Source organism: Petromyzon marinus, chromosome 78, assembly GCF_048934315.1.
Source record: "Petromyzon marinus isolate PM22_M1 ecotype Great Lakes invasive population chromosome 78, UKy_Petmar_22M1.pri1.0, whole genome shotgun sequence".
In the NCBI taxonomy this organism is placed as follows: domain Eukaryota; kingdom Metazoa; phylum Chordata; class Hyperoartia; order Petromyzontiformes; family Petromyzontidae; genus Petromyzon; species Petromyzon marinus.
Genome location: NC_133744.1, coordinates 16,013 through 33,835, shown reverse-complemented (window position 1 = coordinate 33,835; position 17,823 = coordinate 16,013). Strand labels below are relative to the sequence as shown.

The 17,823-nt window shown below is 52.9% G+C and overlaps 1 long non-coding RNA gene across 1 annotated transcript; it reads right to left on the bottom strand.

Annotated features, from left to right (window-relative positions):
• Positions 1-49: 49 nt before the first annotated feature.
• Positions 50-14,351, bottom strand: LOC142907341 (uncharacterized). Its single transcript, XR_012930951.1, has 6 exons — positions 14,099-14,351; positions 12,042-12,158; positions 11,647-11,676; positions 10,572-10,617; positions 8,082-8,121; positions 50-7,945 (listed from the first exon to the last, which is right to left on the bottom strand). It is a non-coding gene; the product is annotated as an uncharacterized LOC142907341 (long non-coding RNA).
• Between the last annotated feature and the right edge of the window lie 3,472 nt (positions 14,352-17,823).

The window sequence follows — 17,823 nt, the reverse complement described above, 5'->3', positions numbered from 1 at the left end:
TTTACCCTACGTGCTTACCGAAAAAACCAAAAGAGTATGAATCCTTGCAGTCATGAAAGCTTCAAATCTAGAATTAAGTCTCAGTAAGTTAATGAGTGAGTTTATGATTGAGTGATTCTATGAGTGAGTCTATGAGTGAGTCTATGAGTGAGTGAGTGAGTCTATGAGTGAGTCTATGAGTGAGTGAGTCTATGAGTGAGCCTATGAGTGAGTGAGTCTATGAGTGAGTGAGTCTACGAGTGAGTGAGTCTATGAGTGAGTGAGTCTATGAGTGAGTGAGTCTATGAGTGAGTGAGTCTATGAGTGAGTAAGTCTATGAGTGAGTCTATGAGTGAGTCTATGAGTGAGTGAGTCTATGAGTGAGTGAGTCTATGAGTGAGTGAGTCTATGAGTGAGTGAGTCTATGAGTGAGTGAGTCTATGAGTGAGTAAGTCTATGAGTGAGTCTATGAGTGAGTCTATGAGTGAGTGAGTCTATGAGTGAGTCTATGATTGAGTCTATGAGTGAGTGAGTCTATGAGTGAGTGAGTCTATGAGTGAGTGAGTCTATGAGTAAGTGAGTCTATGAGTGAGTGAGTCTATGAGTGAGTCTATGAGTGAGTCTATAAGTGAGTGAGTCTATGAGTGAGTGAGTCTATGAGTGAGTGAGTCTACGAGTGAGTGAGTCTATGAGTGAGTGAGTCTATGAGTGAGTGAGTCTACGAGTGAGTGAGTCTATGAGTGAGTGAGTCTATGAGTGAGTGAGTCTATGAGTTAGTGAGTCTATGAGTGAGTGAGTCTATGAGTGAGTGAGTCTACGAGTGAGTGAGTCTATGAGTGAGTGAGTCTACGAGTGAGTGAGTCTATGAGTGAGTGAGTCTACGAGTGAGTGAGTCTATGAGTGAGTGAGTCTATGAGTGAGTGAGTCTACGAGTGAGTGAGTCTATGAGTGAGTGAGTCTACGAGTTAGTGAGTCTATGAGTGAGTGAGTCTACGAGTGAGTGAGTCTATGAGTGAGTGAGTCTACGAGTGAGTGAGTCTATGAGTGAGTGAGTCTATGAGTGAGTCTACGAGTGAGTGAGCCTACGAGTGAGTGAGTCTATGAGTGAGTGAGTCTATGAGTGAGTCTATGAGTGAGTGAGTCTACGAGTGAGTGAGTCTACGAGTGAGTGAGTCTACGAGTGAGTGAGTCTATGAGTGAGTGAGTCTATGAGTGAGTGAGTCTATGAGTTAGTGAGTCTATGAGTGAGTGAGTCTATGAGTGAGTGAGTCTACGAGTGAGTGAGTCTATGAGTGAGTGAGTCTACGAGTGAGTGAGTCTACGAGTGAGTGAGTCTATGAGTGAGTCTACGAGTGAGTGAGTCTACGAGTGAGTGAGTGAGTCTACGAGTGAGTGAGTCTACGAGTGAGTGAGTCTACGAGTGAGTGAGTCTATGAGTGAGTCTATGAGTGAGTCTACGAGTGAGTGAGTCTACGAGTGAGTGAGTCTATGAGTGAGTCTACGAGTGAGTGAGTCTACGAGTGAGTGAGTCTATGAGTGAGTGAGTCTATGAGTGAGTGAGTCTACGAGTGAGTGAGTCTACGAGTGAGTGAGTCTACGAGTGAGTGAGTCTATGAGTGAGTCTATGAGTGAGTCTACGAGTGAGTGAGCCTACGAGTGAGTGAGTCTATGAGTGAGTGAGTCTATGAGTGAGTCTACGAGTGAGTGAGTCTACGAGTGAGTGAGTCTATGAGTGAGTGAGTCTACGAGTGAGTGAGTCTATGAGTGAGTCTACGAGTGAGTGAGTCTACAAATGAGTGAGTCTATGAGTTAGTGAGTCTATGAGTGAGTGAGTCTATGAGTGAGTGAGTCTACGAGTGAGTGAGTCTATGAGTGAGTGAGTCTACGAGTGAGTGAGTCTACGAGTGAGTGAGTCTATGAGTGAGTCTACGAGTGAGTGAGTCTACGAGTGAGTGAGTGAGTCTACGAGTGAGTGAGTCTACGAGTGAGTGAGTCTACGAGTGAGTGAGTCTATGAGTGAGTCTATGAGTGAGTCTACGAGTGAGTGAGTCTACGAGTGAGTGAGTCTATGAGTGAGTCTACGAGTGAGTGAGTCTACGAGTGAGTGAGTCTATGAGTGAGTGAGTCTATGAGTGAGTGAGTCTACGAGTGAGTGAGTCTACGAGTGAGTGAGTCTACGAGTGAGTGAGTCTATGAGTGAGTCTATGAGTGAGTCTACGAGTGAGTGAGCCTACGAGTGAGTGAGTCTATGAGTGAGTGAGTCTATGAGTGAGTCTACGAGTGAGTGAGTCTACGAGTGAGTGAGTCTATGAGTGAGTGAGTCTACGAGTGAGTGAGTCTATGAGTGAGTCTACGAGTGAGTGAGTCTACAAATGAGTGAGTCTACGAGTGAGTGAGTCTATGAGTGAGTGAGTCTATGAGTGAGTGAGTCTATGAGTGAGTCTATGAGTGAGTGAGTCTACGAGTGAGTGAGTCTACGAGTGAGTGAGTCTATGAGTGAGTGAGTCTATGAGTGAGTGAGTCTATGAGTGAGTGAGTCTACGAGTTAGTGAGTCTATGAGTGAGTGAGTCTACGAGTGAGTGAGTCTATGAGTGAGTGAGTCTACGAGTGAGTGAGTCTATGAGTGAGTGAGTCTATGAGTGAGTCTACGAGTGAGTGAGCCTACGAGTGAGTGAGTCTATGAGTGAGTGAGTCTATGAGTGAGTCTACGAGTGAGTGAGTCTACGAGTGAGTGAGTCTACGAGTGAGTGAGTCTATGAGTGAGTGAGTCTATGAGTGAGTGAGTCTATGAGTTAGTGAGTCTATGAGTGAGTGAGTCTATGAGTGAGTGAGTCTACGAGTGAGTGAGTCTATGAGTGAGTGAGTCTACGAGTGAGTGAGTCTACGAGTGAGTGAGTCTATGAGTGAGTCTACGAGTGAGTGAGTCTACGAGTGAGTGAGTGAGTCTACGAGTGAGTGAGTCTACGAGTGAGTGAGTCTACGAGTGAGTCTATGAGTGAGTCTACGAGTGAGTGAGTCTACGAGTGAGTGAGTCTATGAGTGAGTCTACGAGTGAGTGAGTCTACGAGTGAGTGAGTCTATGAGTGAGTGAGTCTATGAGTGAGTGAGTCTACGAGTGCGTGAGTCTACGAGTGAGTGAGTCTACGAGTGAGTGAGTCTATGAGTGAGTCTATGAGTGAGTCTACGAGTGAGTGAGCCTACGAGTGAGTGAGTCTATGAGTGAGTGAGTCTATGAGTGAGTCTACGAGTGAGTGAGTCTACGAGTGAGTGAGTCTATGAGTGAGTGAGTCTACGAGTGAGTGAGTCTATGAGTGAGTCTACGAGTGAGTGAGTCTACAAATGAGTGAGTCTACGAGTGAGTGAGTCTATGAGTGAGTGAGTCTGTGAGTGAGTGAGTCTATGAGTGAGTCTATGAGTGAGTGAGTCTACGAGTGAGTGAGTCTACGAGTGAGTGAGTCTACGAGTGAGTGAGTCTATGAGTGAGTCTATGAGTGAGTGAGTCTATGAGTGAGTGAGTCTATGAGTGAGTGAGTCTACGAGTGAGTGAGTCTATGAGTGAGTCTATGAGTGAGTGAGTCTATGAGTGAGTGAGTCTACGAGTGAGTGAGTCTATGAGTGAGTGAGTCTACGAGTGAGTGAGTCTATGAGTGAGTCTATGAGTGAGTGAGTATATGAGTGAGTGAGTCTATGAGTGAGTCTATGAGTGAGTGAGTCTATGAGTGAGTCTATGAGTGAGTGAGTCTACGAGTGAGTGAGTCTACGAGTGAGTGAGTCTACGAGTGAGTCTATGAGTGAGTAAGTCTACGAGTGAGTGAGTCTACGAGTGAGTGAGTCTACGAGTGAGTGAGTCTACGAGTGAGTGAGTCTACGAGTGAGTCTATGAGTGAGTCTATGAGTGAGTGAGTCTATGAGTGAGTGAGTCTATGAGTGAGTGAGTCTATGAGTGAGTGAGTCTATGAGTGAGTAAGTCTACGAGTGAGTGAGTCTATGAGTGAGTCTACGAGTGAGTGAGTCTATGAGTGAGTCTACGAGTGAGTGAGTCTATGAGTGAGTGAGTCTATGAGTGAGTGAGTCTATGAGTGAGTGAGTCTATGAGTGAGTGAGTCTACGAGTGAGTCTACGAGTGAGTGAGTCTACGAGTGAGTCTATGAGTGAGTCTATGAGTGAGTGAGTCTATGAGTGAGTGAGTCTACGAGTGAGTGAGTCTACGAGTGAGTGAGCCTACGAGTGAGTGAGTCTACGAGTGAGTGAGTCTACGAGTGAGTGAGTCTATGAGTGAGTGAGTCTACGAGTGAGTCTATGAGTGAGTGAGTCTATGAGTGAGTCTATGAGTGAGTGAGTCTACGAGTGAGTCTATGAGTGAGTGAGTCTATGAGTGAGTCTATGAGTGAGTGAGTCTACGAGTGAGTGAGTCTACGAGTGAGTGAGTCTACGAGTGAGTGAGTCTACGAGTGAGTGAGTCTATGAGTGAGTGAGCCTATGAGTGAGTGAGTCTATGAGTGAGTGAGTCTACGAGTGAGTGAGTCTACGAGTGAGTGAGTCTACGAGTGAGTGAGTCTACGAGTGAGTGAGTCTATGAGTGAGTCTATGAGTGAGTCTACGAGTGAGTGAGTCTACGAGTGAGTGAGTCTATGAGTGAGTCTACGAGTGAGTGAGTCTACGAGTGAGTGAGTCTATGAGTGAGTGAGTCTATGAGTGAGTGAGTCTACGAGTGAGTGAGTCTACGAGTGAGTGAGTCTACGAGTGAGTGAGTCTATGAGTGAGTCTATGAGTGAGTCTACGAGTGAGTGAGCCTACGAGTGAGTGAGTCTATGAGTGAGTGAGTCTATGAGTGAGTCTATGAGTGAGTGAGTCTACGAGTGAGTGAGTCTACGAGTGAGTGAGTCTATGAGTGAGTGAGTCTATGAGTGAGTGAGTCTATGAGTGAGTGAGTCTACGAGTGAGTGAGTCTACGAGTGAGTGAGTCTATGAGTGAGTCTATGAGTGAGCCTACGAGTGAGTGAGTCTACGAGTGAGTGAGTCTACGAGTGAGTGAGTCTACGAGTGAGTGAGCCTACGAGTGAGTCTATGAGTGAGTCTACGAGTGAGTGAGTCTATGAGTGAGTCTACGAGTGAGTGAGTCTACGAGTGAGTGAGTCTACGAGTGAGTGAGTCTACGAGTGAGTGAGTCTACGAGTGAGTCTACGAGTGAGTGAGTCTACGAGTGAGTGAGTCTACGAGTGAGTGAGTCTACGAGTGAGTGAGTCTATGAGTGAGTCTATGAGTGAGTCTATGAGTGAGTGAGTCTACGAGTGAGTGAGTCTACGAGTGAGTCTATGAGTGAGTCTATGAGTGAGTGAGTCTATGAGTGAGTCTGAGTGAGTCTATGAGTGAGTCTATGAGTGAGTGAGTCTACGAGTGAGTGAGTCTACGAGTGAGTCTATGAGTGAGTCTATGAGTGAGTCTACGAGTGAGTGAGTCTACGAGTGAGTGAGTCTACGAGTGAGTGAGCCTACGAGTGAGCGAGTCTACGAGTGAGTGAGCCTACGAGTGAGTGAGTCTACGAGTGAGTGAGTCTACGAGTGAGTGAGTCTACGAGTGAGTCTATGAGTGAGTCTATGAGTGAGTCTACGAGTGAGTGAGTCTACGAGTGAGTGAGTCTATGAGTGAGTGAGTCTATGAGTGAGTCTATGAGTGAGTCTATGAGTGAGTGAGTCTATGAGTGAGTCTATGAGTGAGTCTACGAGTGAGTGAGTCTACGAGTGAGTGAGTCTACGAGTGAGTGAGTCTACGAGTGAGTCTACGAGTGAGTGAGTCTACGAGTGAGTGAGTCTATGAGTGAGTCTATGAGTGAGTCTATGAGTGAGTGAGTCTATGAGTGAGTGAGTCTACGAGTGAGTGAGTCTACGAGTGAGTGAGCCTACGAGTGAGTGAGCCTACGAGTGAGTGAGCCTACGAGTGAGTGAGTCTACGAGTGAGTGAGTCTATGAGTGAGTGAGTCTATGAGTGAGTGAGTCTACGAGTGAGTGAGCCTACGAGTGAGTGAGTCTACGAGTGAGTCTATGAGTGAGTGAGCCTACGAGTGAGTGAGCCTACGAGTGAGTGAGTCTACGAGTGAGTGAGTCTACGAGTGAGTGAGTCTATGAGTGAGTCTACGAGTGAGTGAGTTTACGAGTGAGTGAGTCTACGAGTGAGTGAGCCTACGAGTGAGTGAGTCTATGAGTGAGTCAGTCTACGAGTGAGTCTACGAGTGAGTGAGTCTACGAGTGAGTCTACGAGTGAGTGAGTCTACGAGTGAGTGAGTCTATGAGTGAGTGAGTCTACGAGTGAGTGAGTCTACGAGTGAGTCTATGAGTGAGTCTACGAGTGAGTGAGTCTACGAGTGAGTGAGTCTATGAGTGAGTCTATGAGTGAGCCTATGAGTGAGTGAGTCTACAAGTGAGTCTACGAGTGAGTGAGTCTACGAGTGAGTGAGTCTACGAGTGAGTCTATGAGTGAGTCTATGAGTGAGTGAGTCTACGAGTGAGTCTATGAGTGAGTGAGTCTACGAGTGAGTGAGTCTATGAGTGAGTGAGTCTACGAGTGAGTGAGTCTACGAGTGAGTGAGTCTATGAGTGAGTCTACGAGTGAGTGAGTCTATGAGTGAGTCTACGAGTGAGTGAGTCTACGAGTGAGTCTACGAGTGAGTGAGTCTACGAGTGAGTGAGTCTATGAGTGAGTGAGTCTACGAGTGAGTGAGTCTAGGAGTGAGTCTATGAGTGAGTCTACGAGTGAGTGAGTCTACGAGTGAGTGAGTCTATGAGTGAGTCTATGAGTGAGTCTATGAGTGAGTGAGTCTACAAGTGAGTCTACGAGTGAGTGAGTCTACGAGTGAGTGAGTCTACGAGTGAGTCTATGAGTGAGTCTATGAGTGAGTGAGTCTACGAGTGAGTCTATGAGTGAGTGAGTCTACGAGTGAGTGAGTCTATGAGTGAGTGAATCTACGAGTGAGTGAGTCTACGAGTGAGTGAGTCTATGAGTGAGTCTACGAGTGAGTGAGTCTATGAGTGAGTCTACGAGTGAGTGAGTCTACGAGTGAGTCTATGAGTGAGTCTATGAGTGAGTGAGTCTATGAGTGAGTGAGTCTACGAGTGAGTGAGTCTACGAGTGAGTCTATGAGTGAGTCTACGAGTGAGTGAGTCTACGAGTGAGTGAGTCTATGAGTGAGTCTATGAGTGAGTCTATGAGTGAGTGAGTCTACAAGTGAGTCTACGAGTGAGTGAGTCTACGAGTGAGTGAGTATACGAGTGAGTCTATGAGTGAGTCTATGAGTGAGTGAGTCTACGAGTGAGTCTATGAGTGAGTGAGTCTACGAGTGAGTGAGTCTATGAGTGAGTGAGTCTACGAGTGAGTGAGTCTACGAGTGAGTGAGTCTATGAGTGAGTCTACGAGTGAGTGAGTCTATGAGTGAGTCTACGAGTGAGTGAGTCTACGAGTGAGTCTATGAGTGAGTCTATGAGTGAGTGAGTCTACGAGTGAGTGAGTCTATGAGTGAGTCTATGAGTGAGTCTACGAGTGAGTGAGTCTATGAGTGAGTCTACGAGTGAGTGAGTCTATGAGTGAGTGAGTCTATGAGTGAGTGAGTCTATGAGTGAGTGAGTCTATGAGTGAGTGAGTCTATGAGTGAGTGAGTCTATGAGTGAGTCTATGAGTGAGTGAGTCTACGAGTGAGTGAGTCTATGAGTGAGTCTATGAGTGAGTCTATGAGTGAGTGAGTCTACGAGTGAGTGAGTCTACGAGTGAGTCTATGAGTGAGTCTACGAGTGAGTGAGTCTATGAGTGAGTGAGTCTATGAGTGAGTGAGTCTACGAGTGAGTCTATGAGTGAGTGAGTCTACGAGTGAGTGAGCCTACGAGTGAGTCCGTGAGTTACTTTTGCTCCCTCGGCCGTCGTCGCGTTCTGAGTGTTGAATCCGTGGACTCACGACCGCCCAGTCTCCTGCGGAGCCTGCAGTGAATACACACCGCACAGACACAGACAAAGCTCCCCCAGGAAGCCTCGCACAGCGCTGTAGGGGCAAGTGCCGTAATGAGTAGCGACCTCGCAGACAGCTAACCCCCGTGTCCCCGCGTCCCTCTGATACCTCTCACTTGACGTGCCTCCATCGCTGATTTTGCAGAGCGCTGCACACACGGGGACACGGACACACGTTTAGACAGACGGACACAGAAACACAGAGAGACTCAGGGAGACAAAAAGACATGCGCATACGGAGACGCGGGGGACACAGAAACACAGCAGCAGCAAATATAGGAATACAATTCCTCCCTGTGTCTCCCTGAGTCTCACCGTGTCTCCCCGAGTCTCCCTGTGTCTCCCAGTCTCCCTGTGTCTCCCCAAGTCTCCCCGTGTCTCACTGTGTCTCCCAGTCTCCCCAAGTCCCACCGTGTCTCCCCGTGTCTCCCCGTGTCTCCCCGTGTCTCACTGAGTCTCTCCGTGTCTCACTGTGTCTCTCAGTGTCTCTCCGTGTCTCCCCAAGTCTCCCCGTGTCTCCCCGTGTCTCCCTGAGTCTCCCCGTGTCTCTCCATGTCTCCGTGTCTCCCCGTGTCTCACTGTGTCTCCCCATGTCTCCGTGTCTCCCCGAGTCTCCCCGTGTCTCCCAGTCTCCCCAAGTCTCACCGTGTCTCCCTGAGTACCCCGTGTCTCCCCGTGTCTCACTGTGTCTCCCCGTGTCTCCCCGTGTCTCCCCGAGTCTCCCCGTGTCTCTCCATGTCTCCGTGTCTCCCTGTGTCTCCCCGTGTCTCCCTGTGTCTCCCCGTGTCTCTCCATGTCTCCGTGTCTCCCCAAGTCTCTCCATGTCTCCCAGTTTCCCCGAGTCTCACCGTGTCTCCCCGTGTCTCCCCGTGTCTCCCCGTGTCTCTCCATGTCTCTCCCAGTCTCCCCGTGTCTCCCTGTGTCTCCCCGTGTCTCCCCGAGTCTCGCTGTGTCTCCCCGTGTCTCCCCGTGTCTCCCCGTGTCTCCCTAAGTCTCCCCGTGTCTCCCCAAGTCTCCCCGTGTCTCCCCGTGTCTCCCCGAGTCTCCCCGTGTCTCCCCGTGTCTCCCCGAGTCTCCCCGTGTCTCCCCGTGTCTCACCGAGTCTCACCGAGTCTCTCCATGTCTCACCGTGTCTCCCCGTGTCTCTCCATGTCTCCATGTCTCCCCGTGTCTCCCTGTGTCTCCCCGTGTCTCCCTGTGTCTCCCCGTGTCTCCCCGTGTCTCACCGTGTCTCCCCGAGTCTCCCCGTGTCTCCCCGTGTCTCCCCGAGTCTCCCCGTGTCTCCCCGTGTCTCTCCATGTCTCCATGTCTCCCCGTGTCTCCCCGTGTCTCCCCGTGTCTCCCCGTGTCTCACCGAGTCTCACCGAGTCTCCCCGTGTCTCCCTGTGTCTCCCTGTGTCTCCCCGTGTCTCCCCGTGTCTCCCCGTGTCTCCCTGTGTCTCCCCGTGTCTCCCCGTGTCTCACTGTGTCTCTCAGTGTCTCCCCGTGTCTCCCCGTGTCTCACTGTGTCTCCCCGTGTCTCACTGTGTCTCACTGTGTCTCCTTGAGTCTCACTGTGTCTCTCAGTGTCTCTCCGTGTCTCACTGTGTTTCTCCGTGTCTCCCCGTGTCTCCCCAATTCTCCCTGTGTCTCCCCGTGTCTCCCCGTGTCTCACCGAGTCTCCTCGTGTCTCTCCATGTCTCCCAGTCTCCCCAAGTCTCACTGTGTCTCCCCGTGTCTCCCCGTGTCTCACTGTGTCTCCCTGTGTCTCCCCGTGTCTCACCGTGTCTCCCTGTGTCTTCCCGTGTCTCTCCAAGTCTCACCGTCTCTCCCTGTGTCTCCCTGTGTCTCCCCAAGTCTCACCGTCTCTCCCTGTGTCTCACCGTCTCTCCCTGTGTCTCCCTGTGTCTCCCCAAGTCTCACCATCTCTCCCTGTGTCTCACTGTGTCTCCCTGTGTCTCCACGTGTGTCCCCAAGTCTCCCCGTGTCTCCCCGTGTCTCCCCGTGTCTGTGTCTCCCTGTGTCTCCCTGTATCTCCCCGTGTCTCCCTAAGTCTCCCCGTGTCTCCCCGCGTCTCACCGAGTCTCCTCGTGTCTCTCCATGTCTCGCAGTCTCCCCAAGTCTCACTGTGTCTCCCCGTGTCTCCCCGTGTCTCCACGTGTCTCCCCAAGTCTCACCGTGTCTCCCCGTGTCTCCGCGTGTCTCCCCAAGTCTCCCTGTGTCTCCCCGTGTCTCCCCGTGTCTCCCAGTCTCTCCATGTCTCACTGAGTCTCCCCGTGTCTCTCCATGTCTCCCAGTCTCCCCAAGTCTCACCGTGTCTCCCTGTGTCTCCCCAAGTCTCACCGTGTCTCCCTGTGTCTCTCTGTGTCTCCCTGTGTCTCCCCGTGTCTCCCCAAGTCTCCCCGTGTCTCCCCGTGTCTCTCCATGTCTCCCAGTCTCCCCAAGTCTCACCGTGTCTCCCTGTGTCTCCCCAAGTCTCACTGTTTTTCCCGTGTCTCCCTGTGTCTCCCTGTGTCTCCCTGTGTCTCCCCGTGTCTCCCCAAGTCTCTCCGTGTCTCTCCGTGTCTCCCCGTGTCTCTCCGTGTCTCCACGTGTCTCCCCGTGTCTCCCCGTGTCTCACCGTGTCTCTGTGGAGCCACAGACAGAGTGATAATGTCCGGTTCCAGCTGCAGAGAAGGGAGACAACGACCCTCAGTTAACCTCGCCAGTAATGTAACCCATTGCCTGAGTGGGTGGGGAAGTGAGTTGTGAGTGGTGGGTGAATGGATCGGTGAGTGGGTGAGTGAGTGAGTGAGTGGATGGGTGGGTGACTGAGTGGGTAAGTGGGTGAGCGATTGGGTGGATGAGTGGGTGAGAGATTGGGTGGGTGAGTGATTGAGTGAGTGGATGGGTGGGTGACTGAGTGGGTGAGTGGGTGAGAGATTGTGTGGGTGAGTGGGTGAGAGATTGTGTGGGTGAGTGGGTGAGAGAGTGAATGAGTGGGTGAGTGATTGAGTGAGTGGATGGGTGGGTGACTGAGTGGGTGAGTGGGTGAGAGATTGTGTGGGTGAGTGGGTGAGAGATTGGGTGGGTGAGTGATTGAGTGGGTGAGAGAGTGAATGAATGAGTGGGTGAGTGGGTGAGTGGGTGAGTGAGTGAGTGAGTGGATGGGTGGGTGACTGATTGGGTGAGTGGGTGAGAGATTGGGTGGGTGAGTGAGTGAGTGAGTGGATGGGTGGGTGAGTGGGTCAGAGATTGGGTGGGTGAGTGGGTGAGAGATTGGGTGGGTGAGTGATTGAGTGGGTGAGAGAGTGAATGAGTGGGTGAGTGGGTGAGAGATTGGGTGGGTGAGTGATTGAGTGGGTGAGAGAGTGAATGAGTGGGTGAGTGAGTGAGTGAGTGGATGGGTGGGTGACTGATTGGGTAAGTGGGTGAGCAATTGGGTGGATGAGTGATTGAGTGGGTGAGAGAGTGAATGAGTGGGTGAGAGATTGGGTGGGTGAGTGATTGAGTAGGTGGGTGAGTGGTGAGTGAGTGGATGGGTGGGTGACTGATTGGGTAAGTGGGTGAGCGATTGGGTGGATGAGTGGGTGAGAGAGTGACTGGGTGAGTGGTGAGTGGGTGAGTGAGTGGTTGAGTGGGTGCGTGCATGGTTGAATGAGTGCTTGAGTGGTAAGTAGTGAGTAGTTGAGTAAGTGGTGAGTGTATATTTGCACCTTTATATCCAGTAATGGATTCTTGACATTCTGTAGAAACAGAGAGACAGTAAGTCACTAACTCACCAATCACTCACCCACTCACACACCCACCTGCACACCCACTCACCCACTCACACACCACTCACACACCCACTCACTCACCCGAACACACACTCACTCGCCCACTCACTCGCCCACTCACTCGCTCACCCTCCCTCTCGCTCACCCTCCCTCTCACTCACCCGCCCACTCACTCGCCCACTCACTCGCCCACTCACTCGCCCACTCACTCGCCCACTCACTCGCCCACTCACTCGCCCACTCACTAACCCACTCGCTCACCCTCCCTCTCACTCACCCACCCATTCACTCACCCACCCATTCACTCACCCACCACTCACTGACCCGCTCACCGTGTAAGCATTAGTGAGTGGAGGTGGTGAGGGAGGTGAGTGGGCAGGATGTCCGAGTGGAGATGGAGTGACACTCCAGCGGAATGAGTGTCCAGAATCACAGCGCCAGGAGACAGACTGGAGAGACTCAGGGAGACACGGAGAGACACGGTGAGAATCGGGGAGACACGGGAAGACTCAGGGAGACACGGGGAGACTCATGGAGACGCGGGGAGATTCAGGGAGACACGGGGAGACGTGGGGAGACTCAGGGAGACACGGGGAGACTCAGGGAGACACGGGGAGACTCGGGGAGATGCGGGGAGACTCAGGGAGACACGGGGAGATTCAGGGAGACGCGGGGAGACACAGGGAGACTCATGGAGACACGGGGAGATTCAGGGAGACACGGGGAGACTCGGGGAGACACAGGGAGACTCATGGAGACAGGGAGAGACACGGTGAGACACGGTGAGACACGGGGAGATTCAGGGAGACACGGGGAGACGTGGGGAGACTCAGGGAGACTCATGGAGACACAGGGAGACTCAGGGAGACAGTGAGAGACTCATGGAGACAGGGAGAGACTCATGCAGACAGGGAGAGACGCGGGGAGACACAGGGAGACTCATGGAGACACGGGGAGACTCAGGGAGACAGGGAGAGACACGGGGAGACAGGGAGAGACGCGGGGAAACACAGGGAGACTCATGGAGACACGGGGAGACTCAGGGAGACAGGGAGAGACACGGGGAGACAGGGAGAGACGCGGGGAGACACAGGGAGACTCATGGAGACACGGGGAGATTCAGGGAGATTCGGCGAGACTGAGGGGGACACAGGTAGATTCGGGGAGACTCGCAGAGACACGGAGAGACACGGTGAGCCACGGGGAGACTCGGAGAGACTCCGGGAGGCTCAGGGAGACTCGGGGAGATTCAGGGAGACTCGGGGAGACTCAGGGAGACTCGGGGAGACGCGGGGAGACACAGGGAGACTCATGGAGACACGGGGAGATTCAGGGAGACACGGGGAGACACGGGAAGACTCAGAGAGAATCTGGGAGACTCAGGGAGACACGGGGAGACACAGGGAGACACGGGGAGACTCAGGGAGACTCGGGGAGACTCAGGGAGACATCAGGGAGACACAGGGAGACTCGGGGAGACGCGGGGAGACTCGGGAAGACACGGTAGGCATCAGGGAGACTCAGGGAGACGCGGGGAGACTCAGGGAGACACAGGGAGACACGGGGGGACGTGGGGAGACTCGGGGAGACTCGGGGAGAGGTGGGGAGACACGGGGAGACATGGTGACTTTATTAACAGAATAATTGGGTGAGTGGGTGAGTGGTGAGTGAGTGGGTGATTGAGTGGGCGAGTGAGTGGTGTGTGAGTGATGAGTGTTCAGTTAGTGGTGAGTGAGTTATGAGTGGTGAGTGAGTTGGCGAATGAGTGGGTGGGTGTGTGAGTGGGTGAGCGAGTGGGTTCGTGGGTGAGTGAGTGGGTGAGTGGTGAGTGAGTGAGTGAGTGGTGAGTAAGTGAGTAGGTGAGTGAGTGGGTGAGTGGGTGATTGAGTGAGTAGGTGAGTGGGTGATTGAGTGAGTGAGTGGGTGAGTGAGTGAGTGAGTGGCTGAGTGAGTGGGTGAGTGAGTGAGTGGCTGAGTGAGTGAGTGAGTGGGTGAGTGGGTGATTGAGTGAGTGAGTGGGTGAGTGAGTGAGTGGGTGAGCGAGTGGGTTCGTGGGTGAGTGAGTGAGTGGTGAGTGAGTGAGTGAGTAGGTGAGTGAGTGAGTGGGTGAGTGGGTGATTGAGTGAGTGAGTGGGTGAGTGAGTGAGTGAGTGGGTGAGTGAGTGAGTGGGTGAGTGAGTGGGTGAGCGAGTGGGTTCGTGGGTGAGTGAGTGGGTGAGTGAGTGGGTGAGTGAGTGAGTGGGTGAGCGAGTGGGTTCGTGGGTGAGTGAGTGGGTGAGTGAGTGGGTGAGTGAGTGAGTGGGTGAGCGAGTGGGTTCGTGGGTGAGTGAGCGCATGAGATTCTGGGTGCGTCCTGTATGAGTGGTGAGCACCAGCTGAGTCCGCTCACCGGGTGAGGAGTGGTGGTAGTGAGGAGGAGAGGGAGGTGGTGACAGGTGAGGGCGTGGCTGTGAGTCCACGCCACCAGCGCCACGAGGCTTGGGATGGTGTCTACACGGAGACACTCACCGCTCACTCACCACTCACTCACCACTCACTCACCACTCACTCACCACTCACTCACCACTCACTCACCGCTCACTCACTCACCACTCACTCACCACTCACTCACCACTCACTCACCACTCACTCACCACCACTCACTCACCACTCACTCAACACTCACTCACCACTCACTCACCGCTCACTCACCACTCACTCACCACTCACTCACCACTCACTCACTCACTACTCACTCACCACTCACTCACCACTCACCACTCACTCACCACTCACTCACCACTCACTCACCACTCACTCACCACTCACTCACCACTCACCACTCACTCACCACTCACTCACCACTCACTCACCACTCACCACTCACCACTCACTCACCACTCACTCACCACTCACCACTCACTCACCACTCACTCACCACTCACTCACTCACCACTCACTCACCACTCACGCACCACTCACTCACTCACCACTCACTCACCACTCACTCACTCACTCACCACTCACCGCTCACTCACCGCTCACTCACCACTCACTCACCACTCACCACTCACTCACCGCTCACTCACCACTCACTCACCACTCACCACTCACTCACCACTCACTCACCACTCACTCACCACTCACTCACTCACCACTCACTCACCACTCACTCACCACTCACTCACCACTCACCACTCACTCACCACTCACTCACTACTCACCACTCACCACTCACTCACCACTCACTCACCACTCACTCACTCACCACTCACTCACCACTCACTCACCACTCACTCACCACTCACCACTCACTCACCACTCACTCACCACTCACTCACCGCTCACTCACCGCTCACTCACCGCTCACTCACCGCTCACTCACCACTCACTCACCACTCACTCACCGCTCACTCACCGCTCACTCACCGCTCACTCACCGCTCACTCACCACTCACTCACCACTCACTCACCACTCACTCACCACTCACTCACTCACTCACCACTCACTCACCACTCACTCACCACTCACTCACCACTCACTCACCGCTCACTCACCGCTCACTCACCACTCACTCACCACTCACTCACCACTCACTCACCACTCACTCACCGCTCACTCACCGCTCACTCACCACTCACTCACTCACCACTCACTCACCACTCACTCACTCACCACTCACTCACTACTCACTCACCACTCACTCACTCACTCACCACTCACTCACCGCTCACTCACCACTCACTCACCACTCACTCACCACTCACTCACCGCTCACTCACCACTCACTCACCACTCACTCACCGCTCACTCCCCGCTCACTCACCACTCACTCACCACTCACTCACCACTCACTCACCACTCACCACTCACTCACTCACCACTCACTCACTCACTCACCACTCACTCACCACTCACTCACCACTCACCACTCACTCACCACTCACACTCACTCACTCACCACTCACTCACTCACCACTCACTAACCACTCACTCACCACTCACTCACCACTCACTCACTACTCACTCACTCACTCACCACTCACTCACTAACCACTCACTCACTCACCACTCACTCACTCACCACTCACTCACTACTCACTCACTCACTCACCCACTCACTCACTCACCACTCACTCACTCACTCACCACTCACTCACTCACCACTCACCACTCACCCACTCATTCACTCACCATTCACTCACCTCCTCATTCACCACTCACTACTCACTCACCACTCACCCACCACTCACTCACCCACCCACTCACCACTCATCCACTCGCCCACCCACTCACTCACCACTCACTCTCCCACTCACCACTCACTCGCCCATTCACTCACTCACCACTCACTCTCCCACTCACCACTCACTCGCCCATTCACTCACTCACCACTCACCACTCACTCTCCCACTCACCACTCACTCGCCCATTCACTCACTCACCACTCACTCTCCCACTCACCACTCACTCACCCACTCATTCACCACTCACTACTCACTCACTCACTCACCACTCACTACTCACTCACCACTCACCCACCACTCCCTCACCCACCCACTCACCCACTCATTGCCCCACCCACTCACTCACCACTCACCCACTCATACACCCACCCACTCATCCACTCGCCCACCCACTCACTCATCACTCACTCTCCCACTCACCACTCACTCGCCCATTCACTCACTCACCACTCACTCGCCACTCACCACTCACTCCCTCACCCACCACTCGCCCACCCACTCACTCACCACTCACTTTCCCACTCACTCACTCACTCACCACTCACTCACCCACTCATTCACCACTCACTCGCCACTCAACCACCACTCACTCACCCACCCACTCACCCACTCATTGCCCCACACACTCACTCACTCACCACTCACTCACCACTCACTCACCACTCATCACTCACTCACCACTCACTAACCACTCACTCACTACTCACTCACTCACCACTCACTCACCACTCACCACTCACTCATTCACTCACCACTCACCACTCACTCACCACTCACTCACCACTCACTCACCACTCACTCACTCACCACTCACTCACCACTCACTCACCACTCACCACTCACTCACCACTCACTCACCACTCACTCACCGCTCACTCACCACTCACTCACCACTCACTCACCGCTCACTCACCACTCACTCACCACTCACTCACCGCTCACCACCGCTCACTCACCACTCACTCACCACTCACTCACTCACCACTCACTCACTCACCACTCACTCACTCACCACTCACTCACCACTCACTCACTCACCTCACCACTTCACTCAGCACTCACTCACCACTCACTCACCACTCACTCACCGCTCACTCACCGCTCACTCCACCGCTCACTCACCACTCACTCACGCGCTTCACTCACCACTCACTCACCACTCACTCACTCACCACTCACTCACCACTCACTCACCACTCACTCACCGCTCACTCACCACTCACTCACTCACCACTCACTCACTACTCACTCACCACTCACTCACTCACTCCACCACTCACTCACCGCTCACCACCCCTCACACACCACTCCACCACTCACTCACCGCTCACTCCCGCTCACTCACCACTCACTCAACACTCACTCACCACTCACTCACCACCTCATTCACCACTCACCACTCAATCACTCACCACTCACTCACTCACTCACCACTCACTCACCACTCACTCACCACTCACACTCACTCACTCACCACTCACTCACTCACCACTCACCCACCACTCACTAACCACTCACTCACCACTCACTCACCACTCACTCACTACTCACTCACTCACTCACCACTCACTCACTAACCACTCACTCACTCACCACTCACTCACTCACCACTCACTCACTACTCACTCACTCACTCACCCACTCACTCACTCACTCACCACTCACTCACTCACTCACCACTCACTCACTCACCACTCACCACTCACCCACTCATTCACTCACCATTCACTCACCTCCTCATTCACCACTCACTACTCACTCACCACTCACCCACCACTCACTCACCCACCCACTCACCACTCATCCACTCGCCCACCCACTCACTCACCACTCACTCTCCCACTCACCACTCACTCGCCCATTCACTCACTCACCACTCACTCTCCC